Here is a 12,625-nt window from a genome sequence, read left to right as displayed (position 1 = left end):
TGAGTCCTTGGCTAAGTCCCTTGAAGCTTTCTTGGTTTTTGGGGGGGGGGGCATGCTCAGTGCTGCTCCTCAGACTAGCTGTGCTGTCTGATGGGTCGGAGGTGATGGGGTACTGACCCTACAGCTGTGGAGAGAAGCCATGGGGCTCTAGAACAGACCCAGTCTCCAGTAGGAAATAGCAGAATCCAGGATGCAAGCAGAGGAAATGGAATTGGGGGAGAGATGAGATGGGAGGGAGGAGGAGGGAGGTGAGAGAGACAGAGACAGAGATCATGGAAGTGGGCGCAGGACTTGGCCCCTGACCGCCTGCAGCGGCCCAAGAAGCAGGGTGCCAATGGTGACATGTCGGCTCTGGCAGAGGGGGTATGTGCTCTGTGGTCAGAATGGCTGGCCATGACCTGCTGGACTGTGTGCTGGTGGCAGTCATGACATGAAGGGTTCGTTGGTTTGGATGTTGTAAATGGGGCTTTGCGTTCATCAGACGGATGGTTAAAATTCTGAATGATTAGCATTGGAACAAGAGAACACACACACACATTTTAGGACCTCGCCATACTCAGGAAGTGTGATTCCGCAGGGCTCAGGCTCCCGGTGAGGACCCAGTGACCAACTGAGCACACGGCCCGGTCGGCCTGAGCAGAAACGTCAGTACAGGTATGACGTGCTGGGCAGGGCTGGTGCTACTTGGTCTGTGGCCATCAGCCAAGACCAACAGGGCAGTGGTGGGGGGCGGTCAGCAGAGCCTCAGGAAGCTGACGGGGCTGTCACTGTGGCCCTTCGGAGTAACTGACCTGTGCTGGGCTTACATGCAGAACCCGTCCCTGCTTCTGAGTATCCACACCGTTCATTTAGATTTCCACAGAGGTGTTTATCTTAGTGGTTTCTTTGTGTGGAGCGGCTCTTGTCTGTGGGATAGAGAACTGTCAGTGCAGGAGCAGAGTGGCTCCGGGTGAGCTGTCCCACAGCAGGTGCAGTGTAAGGGTGGAAGTGCAGAGTTCAGACAGCCGCTTGCTTCTGTGACCCCATAGTCTGCTCTAAACCCTGGCTCCTCACCTGTTCATGGCCTCTAACACCGACGGCCCAGAGGCCATCCCAGAATCCCCGTCGTAGCGCACAGGGCTCCCACAGTCACAGGGAACCGGGGATCCACACTCGGCTCCTGGAGCTTCCCCCACCCACAGAGAGAGCTGCAGTGTTCTCAGAGCCGCCCTTGGCCTGGTAGGAGTTGTTGGTGCCCCACCCTTAAGCTGATGGAGCCAGAAGTGAGCACCATGCAGGCCTGGGTGGCCCCCACCCCGCCAACCCACCAGGCCAGATTCGAACATTTATATCCCTAGAACTGTATGCGCGAAAATCGAAAGAGAAAGCCTCAACAGGATTCCACCTGCTGGGGTTGTCACCAGGACTCGACGGGTAAGTAAGGTCATTGAGCACAGCCTGGAAGGAGAGTTCTCAAAGAGGGTGGCTGCGCCTGCCGGTGCTGAGTCATGTGAGCGGGCAGTCTGGGGCAGGAGGCTCTGCACCCCGGCTGCACACCAAGGGCCTCCAGCCCAAGTCGCCTGGTGGTGTTGGGGAGTACTTGGGGAAGGGACCGTCAGCGTCCACGTTGCTTTGTCTGCAGCTCCAGGGAGAAGTGGGGAGTGACTCGGCCACGTCCATTCTCGGGGAGAGGGGGCTGTGGCTGATGGTTCCAGTTGGACAACTGGAAAGTGTCCTGCTTGGGGGATGCGGGTAAGGGGACGGGGATGTTTTCCCTGAGTCCATGTGCAGACACACCCCCGTGTCCCGGTGTCTCCAGGCACACCCCCGTGTCCCGGTGTCTCCAGGCACACCCCCATGTCCCGGTGCATCCAGGCGCACCCCCGTGTCCCAGTGCATCCAGGCCCACCCCCATGTCTCGGTGTGTCCAGGCGCACCCCCGTGTCCCAGTGTGTCCAGGCCCACCCCCGTGTCCCGGTGCATCCAGGCGCACCCCCGTGTCCTGGTGTCTCCAGGCGCACCCCCGTGTCCCGGTGTCTCCAGGCGCACCCCCGTGTCCCGGTGTCTCCAGGTGCACCCCCGTGTCCCGGTGCGTCCAGGCACACCCCCGTGTCTCGGTGTGTCCAGGTGCATCCTCGTGTCCCGGTGTGTCCAGGCGCATCCTCGTGTCCCGGTGTGTCCAGGCCCACCCCTGTGTCCCGGTGTGTCCAGACACATCCCCGTGTCCCGATGCGTCCAGGCCCACCCCCGTGTCCCGGTGCGTCCAGGCGCATCCCCGTGTCCTGGTGTGTCCAGGCGCACCCCCGTGTCCCAGTGCATCCAGGCCCACCCCCGTGTCTCGGTGTCTCCAGGCGCACCCCCGTGTCCCGGTGTCTCCAGGCGCACCCCCGTGTCCCTGTGCGTCCAGGCCCACCCCCATGTCCCGGTGCGTCCAGGCCCACCCCCATGTCCTGGTGCGTCCAGGCGCACCCCCGTGTCCCAGTGCATCCAGGCCCACCCCCGTGTCTCGGTGTGTCCAGGCGCATCCTCATGTCCCGGTGCGTCCAGGCCCACCCCCGTGTCCCGGTGCGTCCAGGCACATCCCCGTGTCTCGGTGTCTCTAGGCACACCCCCGTGTCCCGGTGTGCCCAGGTGCACCCCTGTGGGGAGCAACTGGGAGCAACTCGGACTAGACTAAGTTACTGGAATTAAGACTTATTCTATGCATCTGCTCTCCCACAATATGGCGCTGGGAGAGGAGTAAAAACAACTTCTACACAGCTGCCTCCAGTTCAACCAATAAACAGCAGGACCTGCTCCTGATTGGAGGAGAGCAGCGTACTCGGCATGTGGGTAGCAGAGTTGGGATTGGTGGAAGAGGACTATAAAGGAGGAGAGAGACAACATGCACCAGGAACATCTATCTGAAGGAACACCTGTGCAGCCCCCGAGAGAGCCGGCCGGCGGTGTGCCGCTCCCCTGCGGAAGTGGGGAATGTGGCCAGGGGGAACCGCCCTTCCACGGAGGTGGAAGGGACGGTAGCCAACCCGGGAAGAACCAGCAGCAAACCCGGGGAGGGCCGAGCAGACGAAAGAACAGCGCAGGGTCCTGTGTCGTTCCTCCACGAAGAGGGGGAGCGACATAATGGTGCCGTGACTCGGATATGAAGCCTAGACAGGGTTTAGTGTCGTTCCCCCACGAAGAGGGGGAGCGACACACCCCCATGTCTCTGTGCATCCAGGCTGCATTACAGCACCCACCAAGGGGCGGCTCCCAGTCTTCAGAGCCAATTCTCCACGGTGCTCAGATTGGGGACCCCTGACCCAGTGAATCCTTTCCTGGTGGAAGAGTCCGGGGTGTGGGTGGGGTCCCCGTACAAGGGCATGGAGCCCATTCAAGGGGGCACCTCCCTCCTGGTCACCCACATGGTCTCACCTGTGGGACCGTGATGCTGGAGGTTAGGATTTCGCCTGCCTTTGTGGGCAGGGCACAGCTTTTTGGTCTCTAGCAACATGCATAGGTCATTTATGAAATGTATAGAAAAAGCTGTATCTCAGTGGGTCCTGCCCGGTACCTGTCCTGTTGTGGCAAACTTCAGAACACCCGTTGGTGTCCTGAGCCTTGGCTGATGTGTACTTTGCCTCTGTGGCCTCGACTTACTCTGCAGGGTTAGCGTTCTGGAATGTGGAGGCCACGGGCCCTTGGTGATGCTGATAGTCCCTCTGCTGTGAGTGAAGTCGAGGATTCTGTAGCCCTTCAGCCCCTAGCACGGCGTGCCTTGCAGACGGCCTGGTGTGTGCTGTGAACCCTGTAAGGGGAAGGTGAGCGGATGCACTAGAATACTGGAGAAAGTCTTGAAGCTGGGGCCAGAGGCAGGGGCTGCAGAGGCTGAGCAGGGAGTCACGCCTGGTGGTGCAGGGCGATCCCACTCGCCACGGGTCAGTGAGCCAGGGTGGCCTCTGTCCCCAGGGGTGTGAGGTTTCAGAAGAGACCTGCAGGTGCTCTACACAGTGTGTGCTGGGTCTGCACGGTGTAGCACCGACCTGGTCTCCTTGGAGGACATGGCTGTTGGTCCTGCCTCACAGCTCCGTGCTGAGGACGTGTCCCGATTCCTGAAACCAGGACACGCACCAGCCCTCTGGCAGCGACAGCCGTGCGCATGGACAGACCTCCCCACACAGGGAGACGTTGGCCTGCTGTGCTGTCTTTGTGGTGATGCCAGTAAGGGATGGCAGACTCGGAGATACCTGAGGTTCACTTACCAACGGCGTCATGTGCGCTAAGTGGGACACAGGTACTGCTTGGTGGTGCTGGGTTGATTTGGTGGTGTATGTAAGGTTGGCGTTCGTTTTAAACTTACGTAACTGTGAGAATGTGTGTTGGGAAAATACAGCCCTTATAGCAAATCCGTGGTTTCTCAGTTTCTGTTGATTAGGACCAGTGGAGAATAGTCTTTCAAAGGAGGATTGAAACAGGAATTTGGAAATGCCAAGGAAACAGTTTTGGCAGCCTGTGCCTGTGGGCAACAGTGGGGGTGTTTGCTCCTGTCCGCAGTTGGTGCAAAGCTTCTTCAAGAAAAAGGTAGCAGGTTAGCACTATAGGTCACGGGCACAGTGGACCAAAATGAGCATTTTAATTTTTGCTTTCTAAATTCAGTGGGTGTATTAAGAGATGTTTCATGCAGTTTGGAAGAGGCACAGCTTTAAACTCCAGGTCAAATATGAGAGAAACGATTCTCTATTAGGACAAGTACTATAAGAAATAAACATTACTGCAGGGTTAATATCAGGGCACTGGAGCCCTTTCTGACTTTATAAGGAAGCTTTGAGACTTAGTTCTGTGTCTGCTGGGAGCCAGTCATAGAGTTACGACAGGAGCAAGAATCCAGGAGAACCCGAAGACACAGATGGTACTTACAAAATGTAGTAGAAAATGGAATTAAATAAGTTTATTTCACTGCAAAGCACCTCCAAACCTGTGCAGTTTTGTTCATAGTATGCATTTTCTGTGAACTTTTAAAGGAAGACACATTGTGTAGCAGAATGTAAAAATGTGAATTAAAAAGTCCTGATCAGGAGCCAGAGGGGAAGGTTTGCCCATGAAGGTCACCCGATGCCTGTCTGCTTGGTGTAGGTCCAGTGGGCGACGACAGAGTTGTGGGTGACGCAGGGGTGGCCGTGTCCATTCAGGAATGGCGACAACAGGACGTGTGAAGCCAGAGTGGCCGAGCAAGGGTGTTGCCCCAAGAGCTGTTCACTCAGAGGTGCGGAGAAGTGGGGCTTCCCCAGCTCACCCCGCTTCTCTGTTCTCAGGCGTCCAGGAATCTCCCTGACTCCTCACCCCCTCAGCGTACCCCACGTCCACTGCAAACCCACCTGCTGTCGCCTCCTTTATCCTTGTGTGTGTGTGCTTGTGGCTCAGCGGCTGGGAGCCGGCAGCACCTCTGCAAACAGTGTCACAGCAGTGTCGAGGCCGCGTGCCTCCAGACAGCGGCGCCACGCAAGTCAGCCTCACCCAGGCCGTGCCTGCCTCTCCCGCTCTGCCTCTCCGTCCTCACCAGCCACTCCAAAGCCTGCAGACGCCATCAGCCCCGTGGAGTCCTCACCGCCCCCTCCAGCCTGGAACAGGGGCCTCTGAGAGATCTTGGCAGGTGCACCAGTTGCCTGGCAGGGACTCCCTGCAGCCCGAGTGCAAGGCGTTTGTTTGTGTCAGGTGCTTGTGTGCTGTGAGGGATTTGAACTTCTCAGGATTCAGGGTGGGAGGCACACGTTTTGGAGACTGGAACTTGGAACAAAATACCCACCTTGCTCTACACAGAGGTGCTTGCAATTTTCTGTTTGGTTTTTGAGTGCTATTTGTAGCCATTGATAATCTCAGAGAATTATAGCAACACTTACAGTGGCAGTGTGGCACGGCGAGCGTTTCCAAATGAGATCGGCATTCTGCCGGAGGCGCAGTGCTTGTCTTAGTGGATGTGTGTGAATGTTCGCGCGATGCAGAGAAGATGAAGATGAACTTTGAGTTGATGAAGCCCCAGGCGTTGATGGTTAGAGACCTCAATCAGTTAGTAACCAGGTAGTCCAGGGTCAAGATTCATGATTAGATGGGAAGGATTTAGTTTGTGATAAGTTAACTTTGGGCGATCCTGGACTCACCGTCTGTGTGAGCTCAGGACTTTTCGCCTCTCTGGGCATCTGTGTCCTTTGGCACAGGTGTCCTGCTGGCTTCCAGCTCCAGAGCTGTAAGTGCCACTCACATGTCTGTCCAGCCAGGCCACAGCACAGATGTGTGTGTGACAGGAGGGCTCGCCCCGAGCAGGCGGTGTGTGTCTGGATCAAGGCCCACAAGCCCACTCCCAGCAGTGACAGGGCACCTGTTAGCTTGGCTCTGAGACATGCAGGTTCACGGGTGCCTCGTGCTCACCGTGTGACCGTGCAGTTGGAGGCACGTCCCTGGCCCTCCCTCATCCCACTCGGGTTTCTACTGTTCCACGTGCTCCAAGGTAACTGTGATCGCTTGCAGTTATCAATGTCCTGTTATCAGTTAATTTCAGTTCACCAGTCGCCATCTGATTCTCTCTGACAGAGCTGCACCGCCGTGGTAATTATGCTGAGTAATTGTCGGGTAATTCATGTGGTTATCTGCACCTTATTAAGGGCTCACACGATGAAAATATTTCTGGTCAAATAAAAATTATCCACGAGACTCATTTTTTTTTTTGAAGATAAGTGATGTTGCTTCCTTGTCCTCTCTCCTTGGGCATCTCGTGGACTCTGCCCTGACGACCTGGGTGGGATGAGCTGGGGAGGAGGAGAGAAACTCGGGGTTCCTGGAGAACGTTCGTCACGTGTCCAGTGAAGCTGAGGTCGTAAACTTGAGCTCTGAGCATGGACGAGTGCTTCCCCTGTAGTAGCTTTAATAAAAAGTATTATCCACCGTGGATGTCCTTGAGGAAGCTGTGTTGTTCATGTCCAGCGCCATTAGCAAGTTTACGCAGAACTTTTATTTTTCTCGCAGTGTTTTCCCTTTAAAACTCTTGGTATTCACCTTCTCACACTCAGTGTGTCCTCTAAAGTCCAGAGCAACGTGTAGGGGTCGGGGTCCACATGTACAGTTCTAGAAGCTTCTCCCAGACTTGCTTCTGTCTGTCCCCTGGAGAAAAACCATCAGTACCAGAACAGTCTTTTAGAAAAAAATCTGTGAGCCTCACGGCCAAACCTGATTTTTCCTGTATGCAAGAAAAACAGCAAGAACTGGGTAAAGTTAGTTTTAGTAACATACTTTATTTAACACAATTATTAATTTAGAGATATTTTATGTAAAATTATTAATTAAATATTTTACACATTCTGCACAGAGCCCTAGAAATCTAGGGTGTATTTTACATGTGTCACATCTCACTTCAAAGTAGCCACATTCAAGGGGCTGATAGTCATACATAGCTTTCAGCTGCTGAGTTAGCAGGTGCAGGTAGACTGATCGTATCTGTATCTATATATATCATAGCAAAATGAGAGTCCACTTAATATTCTTCTTTCTTAGATAGGATTAAGTGTCAAAGGGATCACATAAATGAAAGCAGTGTCTGTTAATAACTGATAGAATTAAAAAAGAAAATGACCCAACATGGCAAGCGGGATATACAGCAGACTCATAGAATGACAAATGCCCTGAACAGCACTCTGGCCTCAGAATCAGCCCTTAAGGCATTTGGATCTGGCTAAAAAGCCCATGAAAGTATTTCAGGTAAGGAAAGCCAAGACATTGTGGCAAAAAAGAATGACCTACATGAAAGATCTCTGTGAGTGAGATCCCAGCGTAAAGAACAGGCCATCAAAGAAGGAGGTGCCTTTTTCTGAAGGGAGGAGAGAATGTCCACTTTGACTATGACCTTGTCTAAACAAGGTCAGAGATTGTGGACTCAAGAGGCTTCCATAGAGGCAGCTCATGACAAGAGCCCTGGGTGATCCCTGTCATAAATTAGTGTCAATTTTCAAGTCACCAACAGGAGTCAGTGTGCACTAACTCCCCATGTAGGATCTCTATCCTTAATGTGTTGTACTATGAGAATTAATGGTAAAACTACTACTCAAACAGTATTCTATATGTGTCTGTGTGGGTGTAAACTGTTGAAATTTTTACTTAGTCTATAAAGTTGATCTTCTGTATACAAGGATAATTAAAATGAATCTTGATGAGGAATGAAATGGGAGAGTGAGTAGGAGATGGGATGGTTTGCGGGTGGGAAGGTGGTTATGGGGAGAAAATCCGCTATAATCCAAAAGTTATACTTTCGAAATTTGCATTTATTAAATAAAGGTTTTCTAAAAAAATAAAAAAAAGTAATGTCTTCAAAGCATGAAAAAATATTTTGCTTTCTGGCTTTATAGCTTTCCACGAGTTGATATTTCTTATCTGCTAACAAACACACACAGCTGTCCTAAGGAAATCTCTACTGTGTAGAAATAAAGCTCTTCTCCAGGGACAGAGAGGGCAGCTTGATGACGTTTCTGACGCAGCTTCCTCTTGGAGCTGGTGCAGGAGATGTGACGTCTGTCCTCACGTCACAGGTCAGAGGCTGTAGCCCCGAGGTGGAGCCTGTCACAGCTCCGTGTGAACAGATGCAGGACCCACAGGTGCTCCCTGTGCAGCCGATTTTATGTCCTACCTTCAAACAAGCTCCCTGAAGGTTCTAGAAGGAGGATTCTGAAGCAGTCATAGCTCCCTAAACATGGAGAAGTGGCTCGGTCGGAGGAAAGGTGTTGCCAGCTGGATCCTTAGGGCTACCGTTGACCTTTATCACCCATTGAACTGAGGCCCCCATTCAACTTCCTTGACTTAGATTTTCCTGATGGCTCCTTCCAGCAGAGCGACCTCAGTGCAGAGCAGATTGTCCTCCGGTGGCATTTAAACTGCAAGTCTGTTGACTGTCACGCTGGCTCCCAGAAAGACGACCTCCGGGGGTAGCTCGGTGGCACCCAGTGATGCCTTAGCAACCATCTGATTGGAGTGACGGGAAATTAACTTTCATTGAAGAACCCCATGTCCCTGTGACTGACAGGGTCCACAAAACAATGGAGGTCAGTCCCAGAGTGAACTGTGGCTGTGAGCTCCGGGTCGCATCGTGGAGCCATCTGGTGACGCTCGTGGAGAGGCTGGCCTCACTGTGTTAACATCTTACTGAGGGCAGCTGCCGGGAGGCGTGTTTGCTTTTTGCTTTGTCAGTGAAATGTGCTTATCTCCTAAGGCACAGTGAAGGATTCTGCCCACAGTGACTTCCAGCCATCAGCCACGGCCCCAGCCTGACCTTCACAAACACCTTGTTTGGGGGAAGGTCGTAGTTACATTGTGGTTTCCCGTTTTCAGTGCAACTGAAGAAATCTCTCAGGCTTTGAGCAGGGCACTCATGAACTGGTGTGCAATCGGCAAGCAGTGATGGGAAAGGCGTTGGCCTGCCCGCGGTGTCAGAGCCCCAGCCGCGTGATCCTGTCAGCCAGTCTCTGTACCGGCGAGTGAGGCCAGGCACGCATGGGCGGGCGCCTGTGGGGCTTGGGAAGCTGTCGTTCACTGGCTGAGTCAAACACCAGGCATGGTCGGTGTGGAGTTCTGTCAGTGTGTCGTGTTTCCGCAGGGAGGAGGAGAAGACGGAGGTGACAAGGATTGTCCTTTGTCACGGTGTGCTTGGCCGGAGGCCCCTGCCCTGCTGGCTGACCATCCAGGCTGGCTCTGCTGAGTCCATGCTACCGTTAAGGATGGTGGCTTCTTGGAAGCAGTGACTGTTTGGCTGACCCGCTCACTGGCTAAGAAGGCTGAGGGATCAGGAATTTGTATTGTGCTTTCAACTACTTGATTGTCGCTTTAAAAAAAATTACTTATTTGAAAAAGCGAAAAACAGAGAGAGACAGAGACAGAGGGAGACAGAGATGTTCCATCTGCTCATCTACTCGCTCACTCCAAAAATGCCTTACACCGCCAGGGCTGGGCCAGGTCAGAGCCAGGAACGGCATCTGGTCTCCTGTGTGGGGGACAGGGGTCCATCATCCGCCACCTTCCCAGCACATCAGCAAGGAGTCAGACGCGCACCAGTGCTGCGACACGGGATGCAGCTTACCCCGCTGCACCCCGCGGTGGCCCCCCAACCATCCTTTCCACCGCTGGACTGTTAAAAACTTCCTTTTGTTGTTGAGCACAGGTTGTGTGAACAAGTGGGGGTGTGGCCAAGCACACGTTCACGTCAGCAAAAGCAGCGCTGGTCCTGCCTCTGCTGGCCTGATGGTTCCAGTGCCGAACAGAGCACTGCCACAGCAGGTGGTGGGGGCCAGTCTGGTGGTTCTTCTGCAAGGATGGGCACTGGTGCCTCCGGCCATTTGCAGTGACCACGGCGAGTCTGTTCCCACAGTGACAGAGCCTGAGGAAACAGTGTGATGGAAGCATAGGTTGTAGCCACGGGTGACCTTGGTCACCCATTACGTGATGTTCCACCGCCTTAACTGTTGAGCTTCCTCTGTCATGGACAGCAGTGTGAGGTCGGAATTCTTGGGTGCGTCCCTCTGGGTGCAGCCGGTGGTGGCCACTTGTAAGTGGAAAAATCTGTACCCACTGTGCTCTCTTTCCTGGGCGCTTGCTCCCTCTGTCTCTCTGCCTTCCTCTCCTTTTCCCTCTCCCTCTCCCCCTTCCTCCCTCTCTCTGCCTTCAGTTACTCGGAGGAAAGATTCACAATATCACAACTCAATGGAGATGATTTAAGATTGTTAATCATCTTTAACAAAGTCCAGATATATAACATCCCTTGTGTCTGGTTTATTCTTTTATCACTAAACAGTTATGTCTTTAAGGTATGTATTTTATCTTTCTGTTAATATGCAGCCAATATGTAATGCTGATCACTCATAGACAATAGGAACAGTGTGCATTAGAGCTTAAAATTATGGGCTGTCCAGCCAAAAGAGGTCATTGGGCATGCAGCTTGTTGTATATGTCCTGGATTATCAGAGTTAGTGCTTAAAATTGTGGGTCAATCAGCCAAAGCGCTGTTTGCTATGTAACTCTTGGGAATATTAATAGGACAGAATGTGTCTTCATATAATCCAGTTATCGGTAATGTGGGAGCTCTTTTCCGAGCGAAACTCCTGCAGCTTTGTTTTTGTCTTGGTTGAGAGCTGGCATTTTTGAGATAAAGCTACCAGCTCAGCATGTGTAGCTTTTTTTTTCCTCCTGAATGATTTTGTTCAACTCTAAATGACTATTCCTACCAGCATGCCCTGTCTTCTTTGTGTCAGATTACAGGCAACACAATTTTGGAGCTCACCAGTACTGAAGAATCGACCATAAAAGCGCAGGGTACAAATGAGGTATGGACATATGGTGGGAAGATAAATTTTTAACTCTGATTCACATCTTCTCTAACGATGACGTGTCAGTCTGTTCAGTGGTTGACATCACACACACCCGGGAACGGGGAGCAGTTACAACGTCTGCCGGTCCTCTCGTAGCAGTGAGGTGGAATTCAGTGATCTTACATGCGGATGACAGCCGTGGTCGACTTCACCGTTCTTTGCTGATGTTGTCTGTTAGCAGTTGGGGGCCCTGTGCTGGGACACGGGAGACTCACGGGGAGGTTGCCCCCAGGGGGCGCACTTCTCAGGAAAGTGATGTGCAGGTGTGTCCTCCTGGCCTCAGAGGTGCGTCTGAAGCCCCTACACAATTTCTACAGCTTGTTTCTCTGTTCCAGTTCTCTCTCCTGCTTTTAGGACACATTGCTTGAGTTGCCTTTTGGCCTGGTAGACGATGCCCATCATTGAAAGGAGGGACTGGGGACCCGCTGCCCAGGCTGAGCGTTCTGTGACCTGTGTGTGGACTAGCGGGCGCCTGTGGACTCGGGGCAGTGGGGATGCTCCGCCCACTGCCAGGGATGTCTGCTGTCTGGGCCGTTCAGAGGCAGACGTTGTGGCTGCACAGCTGAGCCCTGGGTGCAAGGGCTCCGCCCCGGGTGTGGGTGGGCGGGCACCTCCTCTGCTGAGAAGACAGAGGTCCTTGGAGTGGGTGTCTGCGGGTGGGGACTGGGAACCTGGCAGAGGGCCATGGCAGGGGCTTCGCAGGGGCAGAATCCGGCGGGAGCGGCCTCTCACGCCCCCACCAGGCCTGTGAGAGAAAGGCATGGCCGGGGAGCCGGAGAGGGCGGACATTCGGGCAGAGGTCCAAGTAGGCGGGAGGCCTGTGCCTGCATCGGGGATTTGAGTGGCGTGGGGTTTGCAGTGAGCGAAGCAGGGCGTTTCAGTGAGTCTGGCGTTTTTAAAAAGATTGATTTATTTTGCAGAGAGAGAGAGAGAAGAGAAGTGGGGTTCTTCCATCTGCTGGTTCACTCCCCAGGTGACTTCAACAGCCAGGACTGGGCTAGGCCGAAGCCAGGAGCCAGGACTTCCTCTGGGCCCAAGTGGGTGCAGGGATCCAAGTACTTGGGCCATCTTCTGCTGCTTTCCCAGGCCATTAGCGGGGTGCAGGGTGAGAAGTGGAACAGCTGGGACTCAAACTGGTGACCAGGTTGCCATCCTCACTAGACGACTGACAGGGTAAGGGCCGTGTAGGAGCAGGGCCCCAGAGCTGTGACTAGCACTTTCAGTGGGGTTGTCTTCAGCCATACCGTACGTGTGGGTAGGAGCCTATTAAG

General features: G+C 53.5%; 1 protein-coding gene across 5 annotated transcripts in view; it reads left to right on the top strand.

Moving 5' to 3' along the window:
- CNTN4 (contactin 4) overlaps positions 1–12,625 on the top strand; it is a 734,964-nt gene that overhangs the window by 64,830 nt on the left and 657,509 nt on the right. Inside the window, exon 1 of one of the 5 annotated variants that reach the window (XM_070051240.1) lies at positions 3,273–4,252. The exons of the other annotated variants lie outside the window; for them this stretch is intronic. The gene's annotated coding sequence lies outside the window, so the exon portion shown is untranslated. Of the gene's footprint in view, positions 1–3,272; positions 4,253–12,625 lie in introns of those variants that run through there. 5 annotated transcript variants of the gene reach the window in all.

The sequence above is a fragment of the Oryctolagus cuniculus genome, chromosome 10 (genome assembly GCF_964237555.1).
Source record: "Oryctolagus cuniculus chromosome 10, mOryCun1.1, whole genome shotgun sequence".
In the NCBI taxonomy this organism is placed as follows: Eukaryota; Metazoa; Chordata; class Mammalia; order Lagomorpha; family Leporidae; genus Oryctolagus; species Oryctolagus cuniculus.
Note: the sequence above shows the minus strand (reverse complement) of the source record. Positions and strands in the feature narration are given on the sequence as shown.